This window comes from Galeopterus variegatus, unplaced genomic scaffold (assembly GCF_000696425.1).
Source record: "Galeopterus variegatus unplaced genomic scaffold, G_variegatus-3.0.2 Scaffold1904, whole genome shotgun sequence".
Lineage (NCBI taxonomy): Eukaryota > Metazoa > Chordata > Mammalia > Dermoptera > Cynocephalidae > Galeopterus > Galeopterus variegatus.
In genome coordinates this window covers 92,565-106,159 of record NW_007728015.1, presented here as the reverse complement: position 1 = coordinate 106,159, position 13,595 = coordinate 92,565, and positions in this window count along the sequence as shown.

Sequence of the window (13,595 nt, the reverse complement as noted above, 5' to 3'; positions counted from 1 at the left end):
TCGCCGCCAGCCCCCAGCTCCGGGCTCCGCCTCCCGACCGGCCCTGGACCGCCCCCCCGCGCCGCCTCCCCGGGCCCCGCCGCCCGCCCCGCTCCTCCGGCTCCCCCCGCAGACCCCGAGCGCTTCGGAGGCTCCGCCCGGCCTCGTGCAAGTCCCAGTAGCTCCCTCCGCTTTCCCAGGATCCCTCAACACCGCCCTCACAGCGTTCTTGAGCCACAAACCCTCTCCCCAAATTCCTGATACTTAGGGACCCCCTCGCGTCTCCACTCATCCCCCCAGGCTCAACCCAGCCCTCCTAGCTTCACCCCACCCTTGGCTCAACCCAAAGGCTGCACCTGGGGCGCGCCTTAGCCCTGCCTCGCTCGAGGCCCCGCCTTCTTGGGGGTAGGGAGCGCCCCTGGATGGCCAAGACTTAACTTTGTCTCCCCTCAGGCCCAAGAACAAGTCCTGTCTTCAGTCTTTACCCTTTTCTAGTTCCTGAAATAACTTCCTGTGGCCTCAGAGCCCCTTCCCCACCCACTTGCGCACAACTCAAGCATTTATTCTCCCACTGCAAGGAATCCCCTCTGCCCTCCATCCAGGCATCAGTGGTCGGTCGCACTAACTGCTAATGGACAGAGGGGCGTCGAACTCCATCCACTAACACACCTCCCCCCCCCATCTCCCACCTCCCCACCTCCAGTCAGGCCACCCTGGCCTTTTAGCGGCCACCCTGCAAGACAGCCCATTCACGCGCTTTTATTTTGGATCCCCGCTCCCAGCTTGGAGCGACTCTCCTTGGCTGCTTCTGCCCTCTGTGTGAAATTCCTGAAAAGGGTGCGGGGTAGAGACCTGCTACTCTGCTCCTGGATCCCCGGCTTCTAGGTCCTCTGCCCAATTCCCAGAGGAGGGGTCCTCTTACCAGTTCTCCACCCCACCCCCGCGCCCCCTCCTCCTAGATTCAAGTTGAGATGTAAACCTAAGTCCTCAGAAAAGGCATCCTTTGGCCTTGGGCTGGTTCAGTGAGTCTCTGACCCACATACCTCAGACTCTCCAGGGAGTGGTCACCCCTGCAAGGATCCAGTGCTTCCCCACTCCCTACATTTCTTCACGTTGCTTCTCTCTCTCTTCTCTCATCTCTCCACTCATTTCCTTCTTCCTCATCTTGACTTTAATCTCATAAATGCTTTCTCCTTATAATTTGTGACCCATTTCCCATTTCTGACTAGCTTGCACCCCTGCACATTAACTTCTCTTCTTATTTCGTCCCTCTTCTGCCTCTTTCCCTCTTTTCATCTTTAACCCTTCACATGAATCGCTTTTTCCCTCTCACATCACATTTTGTTTATTTATTTATTCCTTTTAATGATTTTGGATAAAGGCAGAATACTGAAAACCTGTTCTGTGACCTTGGACTTAACAATACAGTTTATTAAGCATTCTCCAAGTGCTAGACATGTCCATATGTTAGCTTTTATACACAACTATAATTTAATGAGATGGGTATTATGATTCCCATTTCCCATATGAGGAAACTGAGATCAGGAGGTCAGGGAAGTGAAGAGACTTTCCAAGGTCACATAACTAATGAGCTGAAGAGCTGAGATTTGAACTCCAGGCTACAAAGCCTTGGCTATTTCCATTAAATCCCTCTGTCCTCAGTGACCTTGGAAAAGCCCACCCATCAAAGAAGCTGTAAAAGGCAAATCTACAGAGCACAGCTGGGTCTGTTTCTGCTGTGAGGTTTGTAAGGTATGCTTCTCCTGTCTCAGTTTACTAATCTGTGAAACCAAGGGGGGTAGGGGGGTGGTGGAATCCAGCCTTTCAAGTCCTCTGATTCTAAACCATCTCCTGCCTCTCTGATGCCTGCTCCAGTTCATTTACTTCTGCAAAATATGTCGCCCTGCCTCCCCCAGTCTCTCCTTTGTACCCTTACAATCCGCCACTATCCTCTGCAATGGGGCTTTCTGATTCTCTATGCCCCTTTCTTCAAATATGCTGACATAGTCCATTTATAGAAGTGCACACCAGGAAAAAAAAAAAAGGGCTCCCTTATGTAAGGCAGAGTCTGTGCAAGTCCTTCATGGACCTCTGGTACAAAGGCCTGTCAAATGAGACCAACACTTTCATTCATTCATTCACCACCAGATATCAAGGGTGCCTACCAGGCACTATATGGGGATTCAGAGTTGGAAAAACACAGCTCCTGCCCTTGGTGAGTTTATAATGATGGGGGGTGGGAGGCAGGGATGAGCCTGGCACAGAAATATCCTGGGTACCAGGCAGGCAGGCAGACAGACACACATATGTTTCCTATATGAGGTGCCTTACAACTACTGCTTGGAGAAATCAAAGAAAGCTTCTCAGAGGCAGTGGCATCAAAGTTGAGCCATAACATACTAGTCACATGGGGATGGACATTCCAGATTAAAACCGGCGTTTGGCATTCTTTGCAACTGCTTTCCTACATCAGAGGGTGTTTCATTAGAGGGCACAGCCCATCTCCGACAAAGAAGCTAAAACTTCTAGATCTTTCTCAACCTCCATTGCAGATAAAACTTGTACACATGATCCAGACTTCACTAATCAGATTCGTCCACTTCAGATGCTGGGAAGGAAGCTGGAAAAAGGTAGAATCCATTGGGGGCCCAAGGGGTGACAGTTGGGGCAGTTACATCTAGGTTTCATTGCTAGTGGAAAGGGTTCTAATGGCACTGCCTGCAGCCCACTGACACTGGTGTGAACAGTGTGAGTTGCCCTATTTATGTCTGGCTGCAGCTGCAACAATATCTCCACTGGTCCAGTTCTGTGCTGATTTGGAGTGGTGCCCTTGACTTCATGGACTCTAAGCCCAGATCCAGTGCCCTCCTGGGATTCTAAGTGCTATATTCTAATATCACTTTATGAAATTCTGAATTCAGTTTCTGCTTAAACTATTTAAAATTGGTTTCTGTTGCTCACAACTAAGACACCTGCCTGAGAACACAGAATCTGGAAACGAATGGTGGGCAGAGAAGGCAAAGTTTATGGAGGGAAATGGAGGAAGTTCAGCGAGGGGGAGAAAGAGTGATTGAAGACAAGACAGAAAAGGAGGGCAAAGAGTACCCACTTTATCCAGCGGTCAGTGTCAAATCTGAAATGACCACAGGAAAAGAACTCGCTCTTCTGAACACATGCTCTGTGACTTCAAAACTTTAAGCAGTATAGCAATAAATGATGATAACAATTCCTGCCTTATGGGGCTTGTGATGCTACAGAAATAATTATGCAAAGTGCTTAACACATAGTAGGTGCTCAATAAATTATAACTACTGCTTTGATGTATAATGTCAGCAACATCTCGAGTAAATCTTGTTGTCTCCATTTGATAGATGTAAAATCTGAGGCTCAGGGAAGCTGAGAAACTTGACTTTGATCATGCAGTTATCAAGTGGTGAAACACAAGGATGCCTCAGTCCCAAACCTTGCTCTATCTGCCATCGCATGCCACCTCCTTGCACCAACCCTTCTCCACCTGTTCCCCAATATGCTATAACTTCCCTACTCATACTCTAATCCCCTGTCATTGTGGTCGATGACCATCACTCTTCTTCCCCTTAATCTCTCTTCCCTCCTCCTTTCCTCTCTCCATTCATTTACGTTTCATTATTGATTTAATTTATCCTCCTCACAGGTCCCCTGTACCCATCTCTGACTCCACTGATCTGAAATTCTTTTTCATTCTAACTCCTTCCCAATCCTCCTTGCAAATGCTTCCTCTTCCTCCATCTTTCATCTTTCATATTTGCCTTTCTAGGTAGTTTTGTAACATGTTTTTTTCTTTCCACCTCTCCCCTTCTCCATATTCTAGTCTGTTTTACAAAAATCCTTCTATTCATACCACCTCACTGAGGCAGCCTAGCATAGTTGAAAAAGTAGGAGCTGGGGAGGCCAAGAGGCGTTGGCTAAGATATCATCTTTGTTTTTTACTTACTGGACCAAATCACTTAATAGCCCCTACTAGAACTTTTATTTTCTCATTTGTGAAATGAAGAAAGGATCATTATGGGAATTGAATGGGGCCATGGGTATGAAGCCATCTAACACATATGAGGTTCTCAATAATGTTATAAGTCCAATCATCTTCTGGTATTTGACTTGCTGTTTTCCCTTCCAGCCTTATGTCACATGATCTCCACAACTGCCACCTGGTTCTAGCCATATTGATCTCCTTTCAGTTCCTGGTTCAAGCTTCTGTTGCCCAGCATCATCTCCTGGGCTCTCCCTTCTGCCTGGAAAGGTCTCCCTTTGTCTTCACCTAGCTATCTTTCACTAATCTATAAGTCACCTAATAAAGCACTCTTCCTAAAATGACCACCCAGCCAGCTAAAGTATCTTCTTTGTCTTCCCTGTTATGTCCTTTCATGTCTTCTTATAGTTTTTTAAAATCACATTCATTCCATATTGTATTAGTTGTTCATTTCCTAAGGTCTTTTCTTGATGTATTTTCCCCACTGGACTAGGAGCTTCAAGGTATCAAAGACAAAGTATGACTTGGTTACCACTGTGAGCACACAGTAACCAACATGGGCTAGAGACACAAAATAAGGACCATTGAATGATCCTACATTCACTGAATTTTTACTCTGAGACAGGCACTGTACTGGGCAGCAGCCACACTTCTGCAGAGAATAAAGCAGACCACCTTTTTAATTTCTACAACAAAAACCTTCCTCCTTTCCTCCCTCTATCTGTCTGTCCATCTGTCCCATCCTCCATTCCTTTTTTCCTAACTTTTTTCTTTCCATCCCTCCTCTGTTCCCAGCTTTCTGTAATTCAAGTAATTTTTTTTTTTTAACGGTCTTTCTTCTTTAAGGCTCCAAATGATGTCTACAACACAAACAAATTCCAATTTAGGAACAGAGAGTGCAATCTCCTGCTCCATCTCTACTCTATCTAAACTCAATTCTCCATCAGTCCTTTTCATACCTAGGAATCTGCACCATTTGCTTCCTCTGGTTTCAGTCATTGCCTTCTCTTGTAACTCACATTGTCCTTTTAATCCTGCTTTGCTCTCTGCAATATGTTGATGCTATTCATTACTCAGCATGTCCTGTTTCCTTTCTTTCCCTTCAGCCACCTTCCCTCCAACACTCTCTTGGCCTTAGCTCTGCCAACCCGTCAGCATCTTGACCCATACGAACCCAGTTCCATCACCTGGTCTACAATCAATGACAAGATTAAGGTCTATCTTGAAGTTTTTCCTTTTATTGTTGATAGATCCAAGATAGATTACTATAAATATATCTATCACCACTATCTATTTCTTTGACCCAGCAACCTCTCCATATGACGTAAGTTCAAATTCTTTTGTCTAGCATTTACTAGCTTGCTCATTTTTTGTGCAACTCATAACCTCCCTTAATTTTCTTACCTGTAAGTTGGGATAATGGGGAGGTTGAATGATTCAGCATGTATAAATGGAAGTACCCAGTGCTATCTGGCACATAGTAGGTTGTCAATAGTAGTAGATTGTTTCCACTTCCAAATGTCTATTCATTTGGTCCTTCTGTGACCTCTGTCTCTTTCCTTTCATCTCTCCATTTCTCATTTCCTTTCTCAGAACATTTCCAGTATGTCTCATTTAGAGCAAACTTTTGCCATTGTCTATAACTTCTCTTTCATGAAAAATGAAAGAATATTTTAATCACCGTTGTCGTTCTTCATTTCTGCTTGCATCTGTTTGACTGATTTCTGCTTCAACCCAGTTCTTCTCTGACTCTTTCCCTTAACAATTCTCAAATTTATTATCTTTTTTCTCCAGCTCTTACCTTTCGCTACCTCCCACTTTCCCCATCCCTGGTCCTCTAAATCAACCCCTTCTTGTTCTGTGATTTACTGCAGTCATTTCATATTCTTCTTAACAGTCAAATTCTTCACAATACTCCTTGAAAGTCTCTCTTTCCTCTTTCAGCCTTTTGCATTTTCTTTTTCAAGACCACTCATCTTTAATTCATCCCCATTATTCATTTGCTTGTACCCAAATCTCTGTACCTCTTTAGCTACTTAATCATTTAACTTATTCATGTTTCCTTCCTCCTTTTTTTTAACATTCATCATCTTCCATCATTAATGCATTTTAAAGGGACTGCTGCTTCTTGCAAATCCTATTACTGGTGTGTTTCAGGATCTTCTTTCTGGGTCTGGCTGACTCCTTTCTGGAATCTTCTCTCTCTGGGACCCTGCTTTAGTTAGGAAAAAGAAAAAGAAAAGAAGTCCTGCAGTATCTGCTCTGTATTTATTCAAGCTGAACTGCTACCCTGGTGTATTCAAATGTGTATTACTGATGAAAAATGTAAGCTTTATTCTCTGCTATAGAGTACTAGGTCATTTTCCTTTCTGCAGCACATTATTTTTATTATTATATTTTGAACTGGTAAAGGAGGTATGCTGTGGTTTGAATATACCCTCCAGAAATCATGTTGAAATTTAATTGGCATGGTAACAGTGTTGAGAGGTGGGAACTTTAAATGGTGATTAGGTCATCAGTTCTCCACCCTCATCAATGGATGATGTCATTATCATGGGAGTGGTTTAGTTCTTTTGGGGGTGGGCTACTGATAAAAGGATAAGTTCGGCTGTCTTTCTCTGTCAGTGCTCTGCACTTGCTTCTGCTTTCTGCCCTTCCTCTACAGGGTGATTCTCACCAAATGCCAGCATCATGCACTTGGACTTCCCAGCATCCAGACCTGTGAACCAAATAAATCTTATGCTCTTTATAAAGTAAAGTGGTATTCTGTTATATCAGGAAAAAACAGACTAAGACCCATTGCCAGCATAGAGTCACTGTTTCCGCAACATTTACTGGATGCCTAGTATATGTTAAACATAAACCACATTGCTTTTCATATTAATTCTTATGGCAAATCTGTGAATTTGGCATTTTTTAATCCCTGCTATACATGGGAAGCATTGGGAACACATAGAAAAGGCACGGCTTGCAATATGTCAGGCAATTTACATTGAATAAAGCCCTTCCAACTTTTTTGGGTAGAGACAGTATAACGTAAGAGTTAAGAATTTCATACTTTTATAACAGGGATGATGACAACCACTTTGCAGGACTGTTATTTAATATTTGTTTTCCCTGCTAAATTATAGTTTCTACCAGGGCAGAAATCCTGTCATTGTTCCCTGCTGCATGGCATGTCTTAGGCCACCAATGATTATTGTTGAGTAAATAAATGAAGAATGAATGCATGTAAAAAGCACAATTTTTTGCATAAGACCACACTGGTTTTGAATTTCAGCTCTGCTATTTGATAAATGTGTGACCTTGAACACAATAGAGAGAGAGCAAATATCTTCCAACGGTCTGCATCTTTAAACACTGTTGATGTGTGCTGTTGTATACATGTTGTTTTTAATTTTTAAGTAATATTATTTAGCAAAACTCAAAACTGGGCAAATGAGCATTCAAATCCCAGCTCTCCTGCTAACTAGACTTGATGCCTTAGGCTAGTTAATATATCTCCTCAAGTATCACTTCTTCATCTATAAAATAAGAAAGATACTGTCTTTCTGCTATACTCAAGGACAGGTGCTAGTTTGGTTGATGATCTGGGATGAAGCCCCAAGACTGTCTAACTTCAAGTCTTCTACATGTTTTACTACACCAGGGGACTCATTGTCCTGACTTCCAACTCCTAAGATTCCTTTCATTGTTTCTTCCATTATTCTAAGGAGCTTTATGTAAACCTAACTCCCACAACCAGGCAGGATCTACCGCTCCCCCTACCCCCACTCCTGACCCACTTACCAAGCTATATTTGATGACTATTGTATGCCAATCCGCAGACTCAGCAAGGCTGGGGCTCTGCAGGTTCCCTATGTCTCCTAAAGTTTCAGCCTCACCCCATCTCATTCTAAGAGGCTTTCAGTAAAATCTACGGGAAGTTATGAAAAGCCCTCCTTCCCAAATCTAGGGCATTTTTTATTTTTTAATTGAGGTTCTGGTCTACGGAGAGAAAAAAAAAAATTTTTAACTCAGAAGAGGCTTCCTTCCTCCTTCCTTCCCTGTCTCCCTCCCACCTTCTTTTCCTCTCTTTTCTTTTTCATGGAATACTGTGGAATACTATTTCCCAGGCATGGGAATAACAATGATGAAAAAATTAAAATGATCCTTGCACTCATGGTGCTTACAGTCTAATCAAGAAATAGACAAACACAAATAATCAAAAATGAATATATGTTTGAAAGTTTGTAAATATGCAATGCTGAAAACACTATGGTTCTATGAAATAGAATAATGAGAGAGCTACTAATTTATATTAGAGGGCCAGGTAATGTGTCTCTGAAAAAGTGACAATTAATTTGAAACCAAAAGGGATGAACAGGAGTTGTTATGGCAAAGCGGGTTGGGGGAAAATTCCAAGTCAAAGAAGGCACAAGCACAAAAGGCTCTGAGAGAGAATGTGGCCAGTTGTAGAAAGCAAACATCTAAAGTCAGTATGGCTAGAAAGTTGAGAGGGAAGACCAGAAACAAATGCAATGAGTCTCAGAAAGTTAGCATGGATTAAATTATTCAGGCCTATGTAGGCCATGGATAGGAGTTTGGATTTAATTCAAATTTCAGTGGAAAGCCATGGAAAGTTTTAAGTAAGGGGATGACATAGTCAGATGTACATTTTAAAAATTCTGATTTGGCTTTAGGTGGAGAATGAATTTGAGTAGTTCAGGGGAGGATAAAGGAGTTAACCTGGACCCTGCCAGGTATAAACCTCTCCAGGATGTGGACCTGCCCACTATAACCTTCCCCCAACATGGGATGCTATAACTTGCTGACACTGCGAGTGGGGAACTTGTTATCCCCACTGAAAACTGGTTCTACCTTTGGTTGGCTCTGACCAATAGAATGTACTGACTTATATCTTCCTTCTGAGTCTACCACTTGCTGATTCAAATTCTGTATTCTGGGGAAGCCACGTGGTGTAAGTTTTATGAAAATTCTCCAATTATCTGAAGGCATCTATCTTTTCCTCCCTTTCAAGGAATGATGTCTCTGACAGCTGCCTCCAACTTATATCTTCCTTCTGAGTCTACCACTTGCTGATTCAAATTCTGTATTCTGGGGAAGCCACATGGTGTAAGTTTTATGAAAATTCTCCAATTATCTGAAGGCATCTATCTTTTCCTCCCTTTCAAGGAATGATGTCTCTGACAGCTGCCTCCACTATTATCTTCATAGGTATTAAAATAATTTTTTTTAAAAAAACAATAATTAACAACTCCCTTTTACACTGAATACTTCTACATTCATCATCACAACATTTGACTTCCACACAGCCTTATGAACCAGCAGGATAGGAAATTTCTGCCTCAATTTACAAGTGACAAGAATACTATTCAAAGATGTAATTTGCTCAAGATTGGGCAAATAGCAAATGGCAGAATTGGGTCCTGAAACAAGTCTTATAACTTCTAGTCTATGCTTCCTTTCACCCTACAGCAAGAGGCAGCGCAAATGGAGAATAGGCTTTCAGTTCTGGCATCAGATTGATTGTCTAAGATCAAATTCTGACTCTGATGATTGCTGTGTGATCCTGAGTAAATTACTCAAACTCTCTGAAATTTGGTTTCTTGATTTTAGAAAAACAAGAGTACCTACCTCAGGGAGTTGGATGAGGATTAAATGAGCTAATAGATCAAAGGCATGAATCACAGTGTCTAGACTATATTAATAATTAATAAATACATAATCAATAAACATTCACTATTATCAATATCCTTGACCATCTTGTTCAAAAGCAATACTAGTGAAAAACAGTTGCTGTATTGGATTGAATTATGTCCCCAACCAAACTCACTGAAGCTTGAATTGTGGCCCCAAAGTTTTACGTATTACAAATTTAGCCCCCACTGTGACTGTTAAGAGGGTGGTAAATCCTATTATGGTAATTGAAAGGCAGAGCCTTGAAGAGGTCATTAGATTGTAGGACCATGTAGTAGTGAACGGATTAAAAATGGTGGTCAGGGGCATGGTTCTGAGGGCTTTAAAAAAAGAGGAGTCTCTATCTCTCTCTCTCTCTCTCTGCTCTCTCTGCTTCCACCATCTTGCAATGTGAGGTCCCTTGGTCACTGTCACTACCACCAGATGGACTTTGGCCTTCCTAGCCTTGGAAACTGTAAGAAGCAAATTCATTTTTCTTTATAAATCACTCAGTCTCAGGTATTCTGTTATAGCAACACAGCAAGAACTAATACAGTAGCTTAGATTAGAATATCAATTCTTCACAATGTCATGAATAAAGTGTTAAATCAGTGACCTAGTTCTTCATCTGTAAAATGGGCATAATCATACCTAGTACACATTGTTGTGAAAAGTAACTTCTGTCAGTAACAAGAGAAATAGCCTAGCACCAAGAATGATGTACTTGATAAAAATTAATTTCTCTTCTCTCTTCTTTGATTTAACATCATTCCCCTAGCAAGACTTCTGTGTTAGACACCCCTTCTTTCTTTGCTTTTAGCTCCTTGCACTTACCTGGAGCAAAACACAGATAACCCTGCATTAAATGTATCTACTTGTCTGTCTCCACCTTTAGACTGGAGCTGCTGTATGTGCCAGGTACTGTTCTAAGCATTTTGCAAATAACAACATGTTTAATCTTCATATGAGCCCTATGAAAGAGGTATCCAATCACTTCTCTTTGTATCAATTAATAAAAAAGGCAAGGGAAGATTAAATCACATGTCCCAGATTGCACGGCTGGTACCGAGGGGGTGTTCACTTGTTTCTTCTTGTTGGATTATTACAGATGCCATCTCCTGAGAGGTGACTCCCATGACTCCCCACTCCAGAGGATTCACCCATTACCACCATTTCCAACGACATTTTCTCCACCATGACTGATTCACTGATTAACTGATGGATGGACTTCCATCACTCAAATGTAAACTCTAAAGGGATATTGCCTGTCTTGTTTATTGCTGTGTACCCAGATCTTAGGATAATTCTTGGCACATAGGAGATGCTCAGTAAGTATTTGTTGAATACATGAATAAATGCATGCATTTATTAATTACCGAATTTATTTTGTAACTTAAAAACAATAGCCTATGTTAGACCATACATTCTTATCTTCTTGTGAAAGTTAGTGGCATTTTAAACTGAAGATGGGTTGGGGGATGAGGAAGACTGTAGAGACAGAGAGAATACTCCCTTCTGCCCTGCGCTGGGTCTTCCGTACTCTCAATAGCATCACTTCTCTCTGAGCAGCTGGCCAGCAGCTGGAGAGATACCCTGCCTTTAAAAAACAGGAGGAGTTTCTGCTCAAGGTGACAGGACGGGAAAGGAGGAGGGAGCTGCACAGGGAAGAGATATACTGCAATACAAAGCATTAAGCCTGAGGTTTGTGATGCCCACCAAGATTCACTGGGAAAAAATAATACTTGAAAAAAGTGTAATGTCTGGTATTTATCACCTTGGTCTACTGGTAGTTCATTCTCCCTGACATCTATGGAGATTCTTAGGAACTCATATTTTGTCTGTCGCTTACCCTGCCAGTGTGCGATGCACTATTTTTTTTTGTTAGCTTTAATTCTCACCTGTTATTCTTTAATTAATTTTTGTTGCTCTAGGCCTTATGTAACCCAGTAGCATGATATCTAAGTTCCAAAACAACCTTCCTGATATATTCTCTGGCTATATTTCTTCCTATAACCTATACTATCATCATAATAAATGTCTGAATCTTCCCTGTATACACGGGGTTCTGTTACCTCTGTCTAGACTATTTTCCTATGACCAGCACTCTGAGTGCACCTATACAGCATACATCCTTCAGGGCCACTTCTGATTCTCATATTCTTTAAATATAATAGCCTGTTTCCTTTACATATCATTATTTCTTATGTAACTTATTTGTTACACTTATTCTATCATGTATGCTATTTGTAGTCAAGGCTGTGATGCTTTAGATTTTTGCCCAGCAAATATTTACTCCCTTCCTCTTCTCACTTCCCTAGAGCCTATTGATGTTGAGCGTGGCTATGTGATTTGCATTGGCCAGTGAGATACTAGCCATCATGGCATGAGACATAGCTTGTGTAGTGGGGGTTTCTCTTTGTGTTTCTGCCATTGCCACAAGGAGAACATGCTCCGCCTGGCTTACTAATACAAGTAGGGTGACAGACATGAGAACAGACCTGGACCTAACCTGCACTTTGGAGACAAGCCTAGCCAAGCCAGCCTAAATTAACAAATTCCCCCAGCCCACCTGCAGATGTTTGAATGAGAATAAGTGATTGTCACTTTGAGCCACTGAGTTTCAGAGTGGTTTAATTACACACATTATTGTGGTAATAACCGACTGATACAAAGTCTTAAAGTCTTAACTCCCATCCTGTACTCTAAGTGTCAGAAAGCTAGAGACAGTCTGATTCATCCTTCTTTACTCATGCAAAGTTCCAAGGCACAATCCTAATGCATATTTCTTGAACAAATGAATGCACGAGTAAACGAATGATTAAAGAGCTCTAGAGAGAGATTCAAGATCTAGAGGGACTAATGTACTAATTAGTTCAGCAGAATTTATAAATAGAATACTTATTTTGTGTCAGGCATTGTGCTAGAGAAAGGATATTCTGTGGGAAGCAAAATGGACTTGTCTTCTAGATGCTATGTGGTGGTTTGGGAAAGCTTGAGAAGCGGGGATTCATAAAGCAGTCAGTGTGCAAACTCTGATTATCCTTGAATCGCATGCGAGGGCACTAAAATAATCAGAGAAGTGATAATGGATAGAAGGGAGCAGAAAGATCCCTCTCTCACAGCTGATTCCCATTATCTCTGGTTGAGAGCAAATCCCTGACAGATGGATGGTATTTGCATCCATTTGAAGAAAATGAGTTAGTAGAAGCTGGCCCAAGGGGTAAGATCAAAATCAATGGTGAAACGTATTGGTTGGTCGCTTTCTGATTGCTGAATGATAACTCTGTCCCTTTCCACTATTATGGAGAGGTTATCAGCATGCTGAGTCTAAATGTCATTATCATCTGCAAATCAAAAGCCTGGATTCATGATGTCTAGATCCAACAGTGTGACCTCAAAGTCCATCAGTGACTCTTCCTGAACCTGGATAAGGTTATCAGCATGCTGAGTCTAAATGTCATTATCATCTGCAAATCAAAAGCCTGGATTCATGACGTCTAGATCCAACAGTGTGACCTCAAAGTCCATCAGTGACTCTTCCTGAACCTGGATAAGAAATCACTGTTTCCCTTTTTTGAGAGCTTTTCCTGATTATTAAGCATTTTTGTCACACTCTCCTGTATTCCATTTACTCACTCCAAACGTGTGGCTAAGGTAGCTTGTGGCTGATGCCTTCCATTTCCCAATGGTGGGAACTTTAGGAATCAGGAACATAGTGCTGAAATTCCTAAATCATGGAAGTCATCAACAGAGCCAAGACTTAAGTCCATTCTTTTTTATAGCAGAGGAGAATTCCATTGTGTAGATATACCACATTTTCCATATCCACTTATCTGATGATGGACATTTCGGCTGGTTCCATCTCTTGGCAATTGTAAGTAGTGCTGCAATAAACATTGGAGTAAAGGTTTCCCTTCAACATGATTAT